This window comes from Cervus elaphus, chromosome 15 (assembly GCF_910594005.1).
Source record: "Cervus elaphus chromosome 15, mCerEla1.1, whole genome shotgun sequence".
Classification (NCBI taxonomy): Eukaryota; Metazoa; Chordata; class Mammalia; order Artiodactyla; family Cervidae; genus Cervus; species Cervus elaphus.
Window position 1 is genome coordinate 39,810,752 of NC_057829.1, and position 14,789 is coordinate 39,825,540.

A 14,789-nucleotide genomic window follows, 5' to 3' on the forward strand; every position below is an offset into this window, starting at 1 on the left:
AAAATCTGACATGTCATCCTTCAAAAAGATCCTTTGACTTACAAGAATAAAACTCTGAATGTTTCTAATTCAAAGAAGAAGAAAATGGAACAACTAATCTTACAGACAGAGAAGGTTTTGAGAAGAGATGGTCTTTGTTTTGGCATAACCTGCTATCCCCGGGAACTGTGGTCCTCTCCCACAGGACCTGTGTCTTCAAAGGCTCCAGTCAGCATGGCTGAGAACCAGCTGTCTCTGCTTCTGTGGGTGGAATGGGGGCCCCAAGGCACCTTGTTACAAGCTCTGGAGTAAGGACTTCCACTGAGCTGCCAATTGCCCCAGGGAGGACTGCGAGAACCAGCACAGGACCTGTAGCTATGCAGAAATAGTTAACATCACAGTTAATATCCACTGTGATCCTTGAAAAGATCTATTAGCAAGGAGGGACCTTGACCAGTGTCTGGGAACTTAGCTATCAGGAAAGTTCCCAACATAACCTGGTAAGAGTGGCTCACAGTGCCTACGGTGTTTGCATGAACAATGTGGTGGGTGCTAACTAGCTGCTATTCTTCTGGGAGTCTGGAATTTGGATACAATCCAGGCAGAGACTGCTTTTGTGATCAGGTCCCAGTAAAAAACAAAACAAAACAAAACCCAACTCTTATTAAGTCTCTAATGAGCTTCTTTGGTTGGCAACACTTCACACACGTTGCTTGGGGGGTGAAATGTATCCTGTTTGATTCCAATGGGCAAGGACTCTATAAGCTTGAGGCTGGTCTCCCCCAGACTTTGTCTTATGTGCCTCTTCCTTCTGCTGATTGTGCTTAGTTTCCTTTCCGCATAATAATTTATAGCCCTGAGTAGAACTCTGTGCTAGTCCTGTAGTCTTCCTAGCATATTCAGTCCCAAATCCCTGATCTTTCTACTCTACCATATGAACTGATCTAATTGTCTCCATCCAGGCAAATATGAGAAACTTTTAAAGTAACTCTTCATGAAATTCTACAGTCAGGTAGACAAGAGGGAGAGCAGCATGGTAAATAATGGAGGAACCAGGAAAAGGCAACCTCTGGGTCCGAGGGCTATCATGTAAGATATTTGGCAAGAGGAAGACCTGGAAATGATTCTTGAATGCTCCACCAACATGTCAAACAGATGCTCAACATTCTTCTTGAGCACCCCAGTGTCCTGCCAGCTCCTTGCCCATTCCTGCTGAGATGATAAAGAGCTTTATTGACCCTCTAAAACAGAAACATTTTTCTCCAGCTGTGCCATCTGGTTGTTTTTCTTTTTACAGGCAGTCAGCAGAAAGACTCATCTGTTGAGATATAAATTGGGCAGTGTGTATGTGTTTGGCGGGGGGCAGGGGGGCATCTGGGTATGTTTGTGTTCAACTATTTTTGTGTCAAGAATGGTCAGCCTCAGCCTACTCCTCTTCCATCACCCCCAGCTACTGGGTTAGCTTCACTCCTGTTCTAAGTTGGGCTTCCCTGGTGACTCAGATGGTCAAGTGTCTACCTACAATGTGGGAGACCTGGGTTTGATCCCTGGGTTGGGAAGATCCCCTGGAGAAGGAAATAGCAACCCACTCCAGTACTCTTGCCTGGAAAATCCCATGGACAGAGGAGCCTGGTAGGCTGTAGTCCATAGGGTCACAAAGAGTTGAACACGACTGAGTGACTTTCCTTTCCTTCCGTGTTGTAAGCACAAACCAAGGGAAACCCATGAAATCACCAGAAATGGGATTCTGCGTACCTATGCTTTTGCAAGTCAAAGTAAGGTGCCTCTGAGATGAGAAAATGCTGTTGGCATTGGGATGATCAAAGACATAGTACCCAATTTTCTCAGTCAACTGGCCATCATAATTTATTACTTTGTGAGAACAGCTGCTGTTAATATCTGCCCAACAATAGGCATTGAAACATCATTTTTTTCTCACAAAATCAAATGTTACAGATTCATGAGGCAGTCTATGCCCAAGGTTTGCCTGTATAATTTGAAGCATCTCTGAAATATTCAAAATATTCTTGCCTGTAGAATCCCATGGAGAGAAGAGCCTGGCAAGCTATAGTCTGTGGGGTTGCAAAGAGACACAACTGATCGACTAAGCACACAGGTACTCAATAATGGTCATTACTTTTCCATAAGTCTACAAGAAAAGATAGTTCTTTGACCTTCTTTCAATTGATAGAAAATTTTATTGACCATTTACTGCATATCTAGGTATTCTACTGATTATAGTAAGGTAGTCCTCCAAAACACTGAGATTCAGAGAGTATTGTAATGGTTATGGCAATTAAGTGGAATGGTCATGGGTGGACCTCAAATAAACTAGACTGCATATCCCCTAGAGAAGAATTTCTAAACCTCACTGCTGACATTTTGCGCCAGATAATACTTTGTATGGGGACCTTCCTGTGCTTTATAGGATGTTTAACAGCATCCGTGGCCTCTACCAATATATGACAGTAGTATCCATCTCAATATGACAATCAAAAAATCCTTAGACATCACCAAGTATCCTAGAGTAGAAGAGGTAAGCCCTACCCACCCTTACCTATAACCCTGCACTACCAAGAGCCCTATAGCAAATCACATCTAAAGCTTTGCTTCTCAAAGTGTGGTCAAAGCCACTTGAGCATCATCATTGCCTAAGAGCTTATTAAAAATTCATAATTTCACACTTCTTCTCAGTCCTACTGAATCAGAATGTGCACTTCAACAAGATCTCTAAGGTAATCCCCGTGCTCGTTAAAGTTTGAAAAGTGCTGTTTCACAGTATCCTGCGGTCAGTTGTTCCCCTAGATTTTCCTGGACAAATTCAGTCTCTGAAAGTGCATTCCTAGCAGAGTGCTTATAGATTCAATTCTACCGTTTCAGTTCAAAGACTGAAAGATTTTTGTCAAAAGATCATAAATGTTTAAACTATCCTTGGATACCACAGTATTTTCCTAAAATTAACTACCTTGGGATAGGGTAAATAGGGCCCTAAGCTTTAATCAATATATCCATTCATTCATTAATTATTGTTAAGAAAGCTTATTGCACAAGGCACTAGAGACATGGGGTGTGCAGCAGCCTGGGCTGCCATCTGGAAATCCAGCCATGCTCCATGAAGCCCAGTATGAATCTCAGTTGCTGGGTGCAGACATTTCTCGGCATTTCTTTGGCCTCAGCGCATTGCTTATAGTCCATACCTTTCTGGGAGTGCAATCTGGATTCATTGTATCTGTCAGAACCCTCAGCACAAGTATCTTGACTTTAGTCTGTTAGAAATAACACAAAAAGGGCCAGTGAATAACCTTGAGGTTATTGACCGATTCCCAAAAAGAAAGGTTTAGTCCACCATTCACTGCTCCAGAAAAAAAGTGTTAGGGAGGGGATACTTCTCATCCATAAAAAAGAATGAAATAATGCCATTTGCAGCAATGTGGATAGACCTAGAGATTATAATACTAAGTGAAGTAAGTCAGACAAAGACAAACATCATATAATAACACATATGTGGAAGCTAAAAACATGATACAAATCAACTTATTTACGAAATAGAAATAGACTCACAGAAACAGAAAACAAATCATGGTTACCAAAGGGTTAAGAGGGTAGGGGAGGGATAAATTTGGAGTTTGGGATTAACATATACACACCACTATATATGTGTGTGTGAGTATATATATGCAGGTACTCAGTCACTAGACTGTGTCCGACTTTCTGTGGCCCCATGGACTATAGCCCACCAGACTTCTCTGTCCATAGAATTTTCCAGAGAAGAACACTGGAGCAGGTTGCTACATTTCCTTACTCCAGGGAATCTTCCTGACCCAAAGATTGAACCCACATCCCTTGTGTCTGCTGCATTGGCTGGAAGATTTTTTACTACTAGAGCTACCTGGTAAGCCCAACATACTATATATATATATATATATATATATATATATATATATAAGCTCCACCCAACATACATACATACATACATATACATATATATACACACACATACATATATATACACACATATACACATATATGTGTACACATATACATACATACACATACACATATACATATACATGTATACACACACACAAGGTCCTGAGCCGCCTGGGAAGCCCTACGCATGCACTGTATAGCACAGGGAACTATACTCAATACCTTATGAATTAGAAGTGTGTTAGTCATTCAGTCATTTCCAACTCTTTGAGACCACATGGACTGTGGCCTGCCAGGCTCTGCTGTCCATGGGATTTCCCAAGCAAGAATACTGGAGTGGGTTGCCATTTCCTTCTCCAGGGAATCTTCCCAACTCAGGGATTGAACCCAGGTCTCCCGCATTGCAGGTGGATTCTTAACCACTTGAGCCACCAAGGAAGCCCAATATCTTATAGTAACCTATAATGGAAAAGAATCTGAAAAAGAATATGTGTGTGTGTGTGTGTGTGTGTGTGTGTGTGTACATACCTTTAGCATTTGAACTAGAATGTAACAGATAGGTAGGAATGTGTAGGGTGGAGAAAAGGACAAAGGGCCTCTGGGCAATGGAGGCAGCATGCAAAGGCATAGAGATATGAGAGGATTATGGGCTCTGAAGAAGCAGTGAGTGGCAATGAGGAGCTATAGCACAGACTTTGGGGAATTAACGAGTGACATGTCTGTAAAGTACACACAGTAGGCATCCTAAATAAAAAGTCACTTTGAGGGCAATGTGAAGAATGAACTAGAGGTAGGGAAACTAACAGGATGTTATTCAAATAATCTTGGAGGGCCTGGGAAAAGACAGAAGCAAAGCAAACTCGAGCTCTGAGAGGCATTTCTGATATTAGAGCAGTTGTGTCTATGTCAGAAAGGTTATCAGTGATTAAAGAAGAAGAGGACGTGAGAATGCCCATGAGACTATTATACTGATTTAACTGAAACTGACCTCCCAAAAAGAGGACTACAATCCACCCTCGCATTTTAATAGGACTTCAGGTCTACAAGTGGGAAACTCTATGAGATTTTGCCTCAGTTATTGTCCAGGCTATTTGCCTACTAGAAACTAGAGTGTTCTTCTCAGTCAAAGAAGATGCCAAGATTCTGGAGAGAACAGCAAAGAAATGATTCATCTCCCCATAGAATAGTTCTGGTTACTGATACGCTGTATGTTATTCCACCAGATCTGGAGATGATTGTCATAAAATGACTTTTTTCTATGAGAACTGTCATAGGATATTTAATGTCAACACTGTCCCCTCTTTATGCTTAGGATATCGGCTGGGCCCGACATGGGCTTCTTGGATGGTCAGTATTTATGAAGCCAGGCCAAGTCATCCAGCTGCAATGGCAAAGCAGGTTGAGCGGGAAGAGCAGGCTGTGCTCCAGTCCACGTGGGCCTTTTGCGCCAGGGCTGCTATCCTGTCTACACGCAGGCTGCTGGCAAGGATCATCCCCAAACATTCAGTTGCAAGGTTGTAAATTTCAGCGAGGGTATTCAATATTCATGTAATTACCCTGGAAAGCACATTTGACATTTCATAAATACAGCAGAATATTTAGCATTTGTCTCTCCCTCTCTTACCTAGGCTTACATAGAAAAATAATCCCCAGGGATCCCTGCTGTCTGAAATGGCAACAGTTATTGAATCCATAAATTTGATGGATCAAAGTCTTTCTTCTTCATGCCTTTCATAATTTACAAATGGAAGCCAGACCATATAAATGAGGAAGCCTGATGTCCTTCTGCACGGAGCTCTGCCTGTATCTCCAGTCCCTTAGGTTTGGAAGTCTTCCCAAAAGTGAGACGTACAAACCCACAACTCCCAAGCAGGCTGGGGACTTGAGTGTGAGACCTCCAGATGCCCAGGCAGCAATAGGTAGTGTTGATTACCGCCTGTGTCCAGTCTCAGAGCCACTGAACTGAAATTCAACTTCCCAAGGACTCTAGGCCTCTGCAGATATATTCAGACAACACTGATGCCTTGCACATGCCCTTCCACTGCACACACTCACTCAGGAATACAAACTGCAGCTCTCCAGCCGCTCAGCCATGAGCATAGCACTGAAGGAAGAAAAACACCTTGTATTAATCACGCCCAGCCTTCCGTGAGCCAGCACTGAAGACGGGGCTTCTGTAGGAGAAAAGCCCATCTCATGGTTGGCTGGTGGTGCTCCAGCTGCAGACTGGCTCCTCTTCTCAAGGCGGGGAGTGTCTCATCTCCACAGCTGACATGAAGTAATGAACTTCTCCACCACCAACAGGCTAATAAAGATCACAGAGCATATGTCCCCAGTCTAGGTGTTCCCAAAAGAAACAATGGAAGTACTTACGTGAGGCAATAAGATCACCAGGCTAGAGGGATATTTTCAGTTATGATTTATTTTGACTTGCTTCGGTATTAGAGGTGAATTCTTACTATATAAAATATGTAATATATATATATCACATATATAATAAGTACATATGTGTGTGTTATGTATGTATTAGATGCATAGATATATGTCTAATGTGGGTGTGTCTAAGAATATGTTGATGAGTGCTTACACATGTGTGTTTACATTTTTGTTGCTGTTCTGTTGCTAAGTCCTGTCCAACTCTTTGTGACCCCATGGACTGCAGCATGCTAGGCTCCTCTGTCCTCCATTATCTCCCAGAGTTCGCTCAAATTCATGTCCTTTGAGTCAGTGATGCTATCTAACCATCTCATTCTCTGTACCTCCTTCTCCTTTTGCCTTCCATCTTTTCTAGCATCAGGGTCTTTTCCAGTGAGTTGACTCTTCACATCAGGTGATCAAACTATTGGAGCTTCAGTTTCAGCATCAGTCCTTCCAATGAATATTCATGGTTGATTTCCTTTAGGATAGATTGGTTTGATCTCCTAGTAGTCCAAAGGACTCTCAAGAGTATTCTCCAGTACCACAATTTGAAAGCATCAATTCTTCGGCATTCAGCCTTTTCATGGTCCAACTCTTAGATCCATACAAGACGACTGGAGAGACCATAGATCTGAGTATGCACACCATTGTCAGCAAAGTGATGTCTCTGCTTTTTAATATGCAGTCTAGGTTTGTCATAGCTTTTCTTCCAACTAGCAAGAGTCTTTTAATTATATGGCTACAGTTGCTGTCTGCAGTGATTTGGAGCCCAAGAAAATGAAGTCTGTCACTGCTTCCATTTTTTCCCCTTCTACTTGCCATGAAGTGATGGAACGGGATGACATGATCTTAGTTTTTTGAATGTTGAGTTTAAAGCCAGCTTTTTTCACTCTCCTCTTTAACTTCCATCAAGAGGCTCTTTAGTTCTTCAATTTCTGCCGTTAATGTGGTATCATCTGTATATCTGAGATTGTTAATATTTCTCCCGGCAATCTTGATTCCAGCTTGTGATTCATCCAGCTGGGCATTTTGTATGATGTACTCTGCATATAAGTTAAATAAACAGAGTGACAGTATACACAGCTTTGTTGTAGTCTTTTTTTCCAAATTTTGAACCAGACAGATGTCTGGCTCTAACTATTGCTTCTTGACCCACATACAGGATTCTCAGGAAACAAGCAAGGTCATCTGGCACTCCATCTCTTTAAGAATTTTCCACAGTTTGCTGTGATCCACATGGTTAAAGGTTTTAATGCAATCAAGAAGCAGAAAAATATGTTTTTCCTGGAGCTCCCTTGCTTTCTCCATGATCAAATGAATGTTGTTGATTTGATCTCTTATTCCTCTGCCCTTTCTAAACCCAGCTTGTACATCTGGAATTTCTTGGTTTACATATTACTGAAGCCTAGCTAGAAGGTTTTTGAGCATTATCTTGCTAACATATGAAATGAGTGCAACTGTGTGGTAGTTTGAATATTTTTTGGCATCACCCTTCTTTAGGATTGGAATGAAAACTGACCTTTTCCAGTTCTGTGGCCACTGCTGAGTTTTCCAAATTTGCTGGCATATTGAGTGCAGCACTTTCACAGCATCATCTTTTAGGATTTGAAATAGCTCAGCTGGAATTCCATCACTTCTACTAGCTTTGTTCATAGTAATGCTTCCAAAGGACCACTTGACTTCATATTCCAGGATGTCTGACTCTATGTCAGTGATCACACACCTGTGGTTATCTGGGTCATTAAGATCTTTTTTGTTTAGTTCTTCTGTATATTCTTGCCATCTCTTAATCTCTTTCTGCTTCTGTTAGGTCCTTACCATTTCTATTGTTTATCATGCCCATTCTTTCATGAAATATTCTTTTGATGTCTCCAATTTTCTTGAGGAGATCTCTAGTCTTTCCCATTTTATTGTTTTCCTCTATTTTTTTTTTTTTGCATTGTTCATATAAGGCCTTCTTATCTCTCCTTGCCACTCTCTGGAACTTTGCATTCGCTTGGGTCTATCTTTCCATTTCTCCCTTAACTTTCACTTCCCGTCTTTCCGCAGCTATTTCTAAAGCCTCCTCCAGCAATCACTGTGCCTTCTTGCACTTCTTTTTCTTTGGGATGGTTTTGGTCACTGTCTTGTATACAATGTTACAAACCTCCCTATATAGTTCTTCAGACACTCTGTCTACCAGATCTAATCCCTTGACTCTATTCATCATCTCCACAATATAATCATAAGGAATTTGATTTAGGTGATATCTGAATGGCATAGTGGTTTTCCCTATGTTCGTCCATTTAAGTCTGAATTTTGCAATAAGAAGCTCACAGTATGAGCCACAGTCAGCTCCAGGTCTTGCTTTAGCTTACTGTACAGGGCTTCTCCATCTTTGGCTGCAAACAACAAAATCTGATTTCAGTATTGGCCATCTGGTGATGTCCATGTGGAGAGCCATCTCTCAGGTTGTTAGAAAAGAGTGTTTGCTATGACCAGCATGTTACATTGTGAAAACTCTATTAGCCTTTGCCCTGCTTCACGTTGTGCTCCAGAATCCACTTTGCCTGTTATTCTGCATATCCTTTGACATCCTACTTTGGCAGTCCAATCCCCTATGATGAAAAGGACATTTTTTTTTGGTGTTAGTTCTTAAAGGCCTCGTAGGTCTTCATGGAACCAGTCAATTTCAGGTTCTTTGGCATCAGTGGTTGGGACACAGACTTACATAAGTGTGATGTTGAAAGGTTTGCCTTGGAAATGAACCAAGATCATTTTGTCATTTTTGAGATTGCACCCAAGTACTGCATTTTGGACTCTCCTGTTGACTATGAGGGGTACTCCATTTCTTCTAAAGGATTCTTGCCCACAGTAGTAGATATAATGGTCATCTGAAATAAATTCACCCATTCACATCCATTTTATTTCACTGATTTCTAATGTTGATGTTCACTCTTGCCATCTCCTGCTTGACCATGGCCAATTTACCTTGATTCATGGACCTAACATTCCAGGTTCCTGTGAAATTTTATTCTTTACAGCATTGGATCTTACTTTTACCACCAGACACATCCATAACTGAGCACTCTTTCCATTTCGGCCCAGCCACTTCATTCCTTCTGGAGCTATTAGTAATTTCCCTCCACTCTTCCCAGTAGCATATTGGACACCTCCCAACCTGAAGTGCTGGGGGCTCATCTTTTGGTGTCCTTTTTTGTCTTTTCATACAATTCATGGGGTTCTTGAAGCAAGAATCCTGGAGTGAATTGTCAGTTCCTCCTCCAGTGGACCATGTTTTGTCAGAATTCTTCATTATGATTCACTCATTTGGGGTGGCCCTGCAAAGCATGGCTCATAGCTTCATTGATTTACACAAGTCACTTTGCCACGACAAGGCTGTGATCCATGAAGGGGGCATGTTTACATATATTGATATATACATACATGTGTATATGAATGGTTATAAAAGTTAATACTATCCATGGGTCTGAATAAAATCATGGTGTATGTTGGTATTTATGGTGGTGGCTCAGATGGTAAATAATCTACCTTCAGTGCTTCAGTGCAGGGGACTTGGGTTCAATCCTTGTTTCTGAAAGATCCCCTAGTGAAGGAAATTGCAACCTACTCCAGCATTCTTGCCTGGGAAATCCCATAGACAGAGGAGCCTGGTGGGCTACAGTCTGTGGGGCCACAAAGGAGTCGGGCACAACTAAGCCTCTAACACTTTCACTTTTTTCATGAGCTCATATATATATATATAATGTATGTGTACAGAAATACATGTATGCATGCATATGAATGAGCATATATGCATGTGGGTTTAGGTACGTATAGTTGAATGACAGTTTATGTTTTGTTTAAATTTGTACATGTTTAAATATGTAGGGGGTACTTAGTTTTTACACATATTATTTTAGTTTATTTTCACATCACCACTGACAGCCTATAATTATTTTCACTTTATTGATGCAGAAAATAAACATCAGGGAGAAAGAAAGATTTGTTCAGGATCACAGAAACAGCAAGAGGTAAATTTGGGATTACAACTTAAATCCCTGGTCTGATACACTATAGATTCAGTGTACCTGATGCATGTGTGTGTCTATGTGTGTGTGTGCGCGCATGTATGCATGTGTGAAAGGAGGCCCCTGCAAAGGGGTCTCTGTACACAGAGAGCCTTTGACAGTTGCCTGCAGACAGGAGCCCCCTACGTGTCCATCTAAACAAAACCACCCCTGCTGGCTGGTCCATTTCTTTTTCCCAAAGCCCTTCCCTCACCAAGCAGCCTTTACAGGATGACTGTCCATCTGTGGCCCCTTGGCTTTTTTAAGTGCTGCAGGTGCAACAGCAAGAGCAGGACTCAGATGCAGGACCAGCTGCTTTGGCAAAGCCACCTAACTCCTCCAGCACATTTTAGAGACCTGAAGAGCCAGGGTTAGGAGGGCCTGGAGTGCCAGCTTTGGAGACAGAGTGGCCCCGTGAGCTTGCTCCTATTCATGAAGAAACAGGTTAATGTGAAAAAAATAAAATGAAAGTCTTAGTTCCTCAGTTGTGTCCGACTCTCTGTGACCCCATGAACAGTAGCCTGCCAGACTCCCCTGTTCATGAAGTTCTCTAGCCAAGAATACTAGAGTAGGTAGCCATACTCTGCTCCAGGAGATCTTGCTGACCCAAGGATCGATCCTGGGTATCCTAAGCCTTCATGTTAAACTGTGATTCTCACCCTAAAGAGGTTGTGAGGCTCCAGTTGAGACACTAATTATAAAAATGGATATCACCATATGTCCTACTCAAGGGAGTTGCTAAGAGAAATTCCCTTAGACTACAAGGAGATCAAACCACTTAATCCTAAAGGAAACCAACCCTGAATATTCATGGAAGGACTGATGCTGAAGCTGAAGCTCCAATACTTTGGCCACTTTGATGTGAAGAGCTGACTCATTGGAAAAGACCTGATGCTGGGAGGGATTGAAGGCAGAGGAGAAGAGGGTGACAGAGGACGAGATGGTTGGATGACATCACCGATTCAATGAACAAGAGTTTGACCAAACTATGGGAGACAGTGATGGACAGGAAAGCCTGGTGTGCTGCAGTCCATGGGGTCACAAAGACTCAGACATGACTGAGTGACAGAACAACAAAAAAAGCAGAATGTGAAATAAGAGAAGAGAGTCTGGCATGAGGCCACGCAGATGCAGTGCTCTCAAAGCCAATGTCCTCTCCTTGTGGAGCAGATATTCTAAACTGCAGTCATTCTGCCCAAAAGGCAGAAGAGTATTTTCCTATTACTCAGACTTCAATGAAACTAGTTCTTTCATATTTGAGAATCTACCTCCATGGCGGGGTACCTGCCTCCACTCCCAGGTACAGATAAGGGGAAGGGAAAGAGATTCCCCACCCAGCAGCTGATCCGCTGGGACAAACTAGTGAGATTCAGGCTCCCAGGAATCTGAACTGAGTGGGGTGGTGCTAGTCTGCGGGGAACATTTGATTGAAGAGCCTGTCCCAAGGTTATCTAGAGCAAGACTGGGGATCCCATGCATGCTGGGGTGGGGGAAAGAAAGACCAAATGCAGCTGGAAGAAACAGAATCAAGAGACCATGTGGCCTCTTGAGAGCAGGCAGTGGCCTTGATTCTCAACTTCCCAGTTCTGTGCTTGTTCCCTCCCAGACCTGGCTCCATGCCTTGCCTTGGTTTCTCAGGGTAACTGCAATTTCCTTCCAGAAAAGCCTCCCTTTTGTTCAGTGATACCTGAATCAAAAAACATGCACTCATTTCTGAGGCACTGAGTTTTACAACATTCCTTGCATTCTCTTCTGTGGAGACATCCAATCTGGCAGTGTATGCTCTGGTACCATCTATTTCACGGGCTCAGTGAATAAGAGGCTGTAGATAAACTTGAAAGGTCAAGATGCCCTCATATCACTGAGCAAGAGAAATGGCTATGAAAATTTAATATACAGTTGAGGATCCCCAATTTAAAATAGTTTCAAAATCTACCCTCCTTATTTCTCCTGCTCCTGCTGCTGCTGCTGCTAAGTCGCTTCAGTCGTGTCCGACTCTGTGCGACCCCATGGACAGCAGCCCACCAGGGTCCTCTGTCCACGGAATTCTCCAGGCAGGAGTACTGGAGTGGGTTGCCATTTCCTTCTTCATATTTCTCCTGAATATGTACTAACTTCATGCTGTGTTCAAAAAAGACCACATGCCTGCCAAGATCATGGGTGACATATAACATATATGTGAAGGCCAATGACAGCCAGTGTCTCTCTGTTAATACGTAAATAAAATTGGCTCAAAAGTTCTGCAGTTTAATACTCCCTCCACACTTTTGTGATTTCTTGGAGCCTTTTGTGTTTATGTCACCCAATTTGTACTCTATTTTGATACCTTGTCTCTTATTTCTGCCTTGGGCTGAGCTCCACTTGGAACTCAGCCCCTGTCCCTTCATTTCTCACAGACACCATTTGTGAGGGTGGCTTGGTTTTGCAGCCACTTTTCCTGAAGAGGCATGACAGAACGGCATAGCTAACAGCCTAAACCCAAGTGACAGACAGCTCATCCTTTTGTCTTCTCAGCAGCCTTGAAGCCTCTGCCCTACCCTACGCTGTCTGCCTGACAGCCACGTAGGGTCAACAGAGATCCCCTGCTCCCTGCATCCTCACCTTCTCTCCTGGTTCTTCCTTGCCCTGCATCTCCCCCTGCCTGGTTTCCTGTTTATCTTCTTCCACTTGCTCTTCTGAAATTCCTCTATTCCTCAGTTCACTCTCCTTGTCACACCCCGAACCCATTCCTACAATGCCCACAGGGCCTCCAAGCATGTTCTAAGAGGCCCATTAAAGCTTGTTTTCAAACAAGCACAATTCTCTCCCTGAGTGGAATTCTGCTCCCAACATCTAAAATAACATTGTTTTCCTCTCTTGCACAGGCCATTAAAGGCAACCAGGCCCTCCTGAGGAGTTCTGGGAGCTCTCCTTTAGAGCTCCATCCCCTGGCACTTCTCTCCGGAGAGCTTCCACATGAAATTCTCCAGATCAAAACACAGGCCCTGCATGGCCCCATTCCTTTCCACAGGCTTTTCCCTCTGCCTGGAATAACTGACCTTTTCAGCTGTCAAATTCCCCCTCATCCTTCTAAACATAACTCAAATATCACCCTCTCTGAGACTTCTCCCCAATTCTCTGGACCAAGAGGGAGTTAGATGCTTCTCCCTCTGAGTTCCCTCAGACATGTGTTGTCACCTGCAGAACATTACCTCCCTCCCCACTGTACATCACAGTGACTTGTTTACCCCTGTTTCCCCCGTACAAGTAGGAGAGCCTTTCATGGAAGGGCCAGGGCTCTCCCAGTCCTGTATCTCTGCGTATTTTGCAGCTGGCAGATTACTGCCTCTCTGAAAGTATTATTTAAATGGAAGTATAAATGGACAATAGGTGACATATATTCAGTGCTTACTCTCTGCCAGGCAGTATTCTAAGCACCAAACATGCACTATCTCATTTAACTACCTGTGTGTACTTTCTCACCAGGACACTATAAATATTATGGAGTACTTTACTCACATGTGAACATCCCGAGGCTCATCCATGTTAAAGGGCTTATGCAAGATCACTCAGGTAGAAAGTTCTGGAGCTGAAATCTGAACCCTCCCATGGCTCGTAATAATTATGTTGGACTCAAACCCCTACAGCTTTTCCAGTAGTCACATACAGATGCAAGAAGTTGACCATAAAGAAGGCTGAATGCCGAAAAACTGATGCTTTCAAACTGTGGTGCTGGAGAAGATTCTTGAGAGTCCCTTGGACTGCAAGGAGATCAAACCAGTCAATCCTAAAGGAAATCAACTCTGAATATTCACTGGAAGGACTACTGCTGAAGCTGAAGCTCCAATATTATGGCTACATGATGCAAAGAGCCAACTCAATGAAAACGCCCTGATGCTGGGAAAGACTGAAGGCAAAAGGAGAAGGGAGCTGCAGAGGATGTGATGGCTAAATAGCATCACTGACTCAGTGGACATGAACCTGAGCAAACTCCAGGAGATAGTGGAGGACAGAAGAGCCTGGCATGCTATAGTCCATGAGGTGGAAAAGAGTTGGATATGACTTAGTGACTGAACAACAACTAAGAAATTAACATTTTGTTTGAGGAAGTTGAGGGGAGGGTGATGAAGGGATCCTTTATAGACCATAAATTCAGATTCATGGGACTTCCCTGGTGGTCCAGCAGTTAAGAATCTGCCTTGCAATGCAGGGGACATGAGTTTGATTCCTTGTTGGGGAACTATTCCCACATGAAGCAGGGCAACTAAGCCCGCATGGCACAACCAGGGAGCTGCATGCTGCAACAACTGAGTCCTTGCCCTGCAACCAAGACACAACACAGTCAAAGAAATAGTTTTTAAAAAGATTCACTTAACCACTAGGGGCTGTGTTGACACTATCCTAGAACTACAGTATACAAGGCAACTGTGCCTT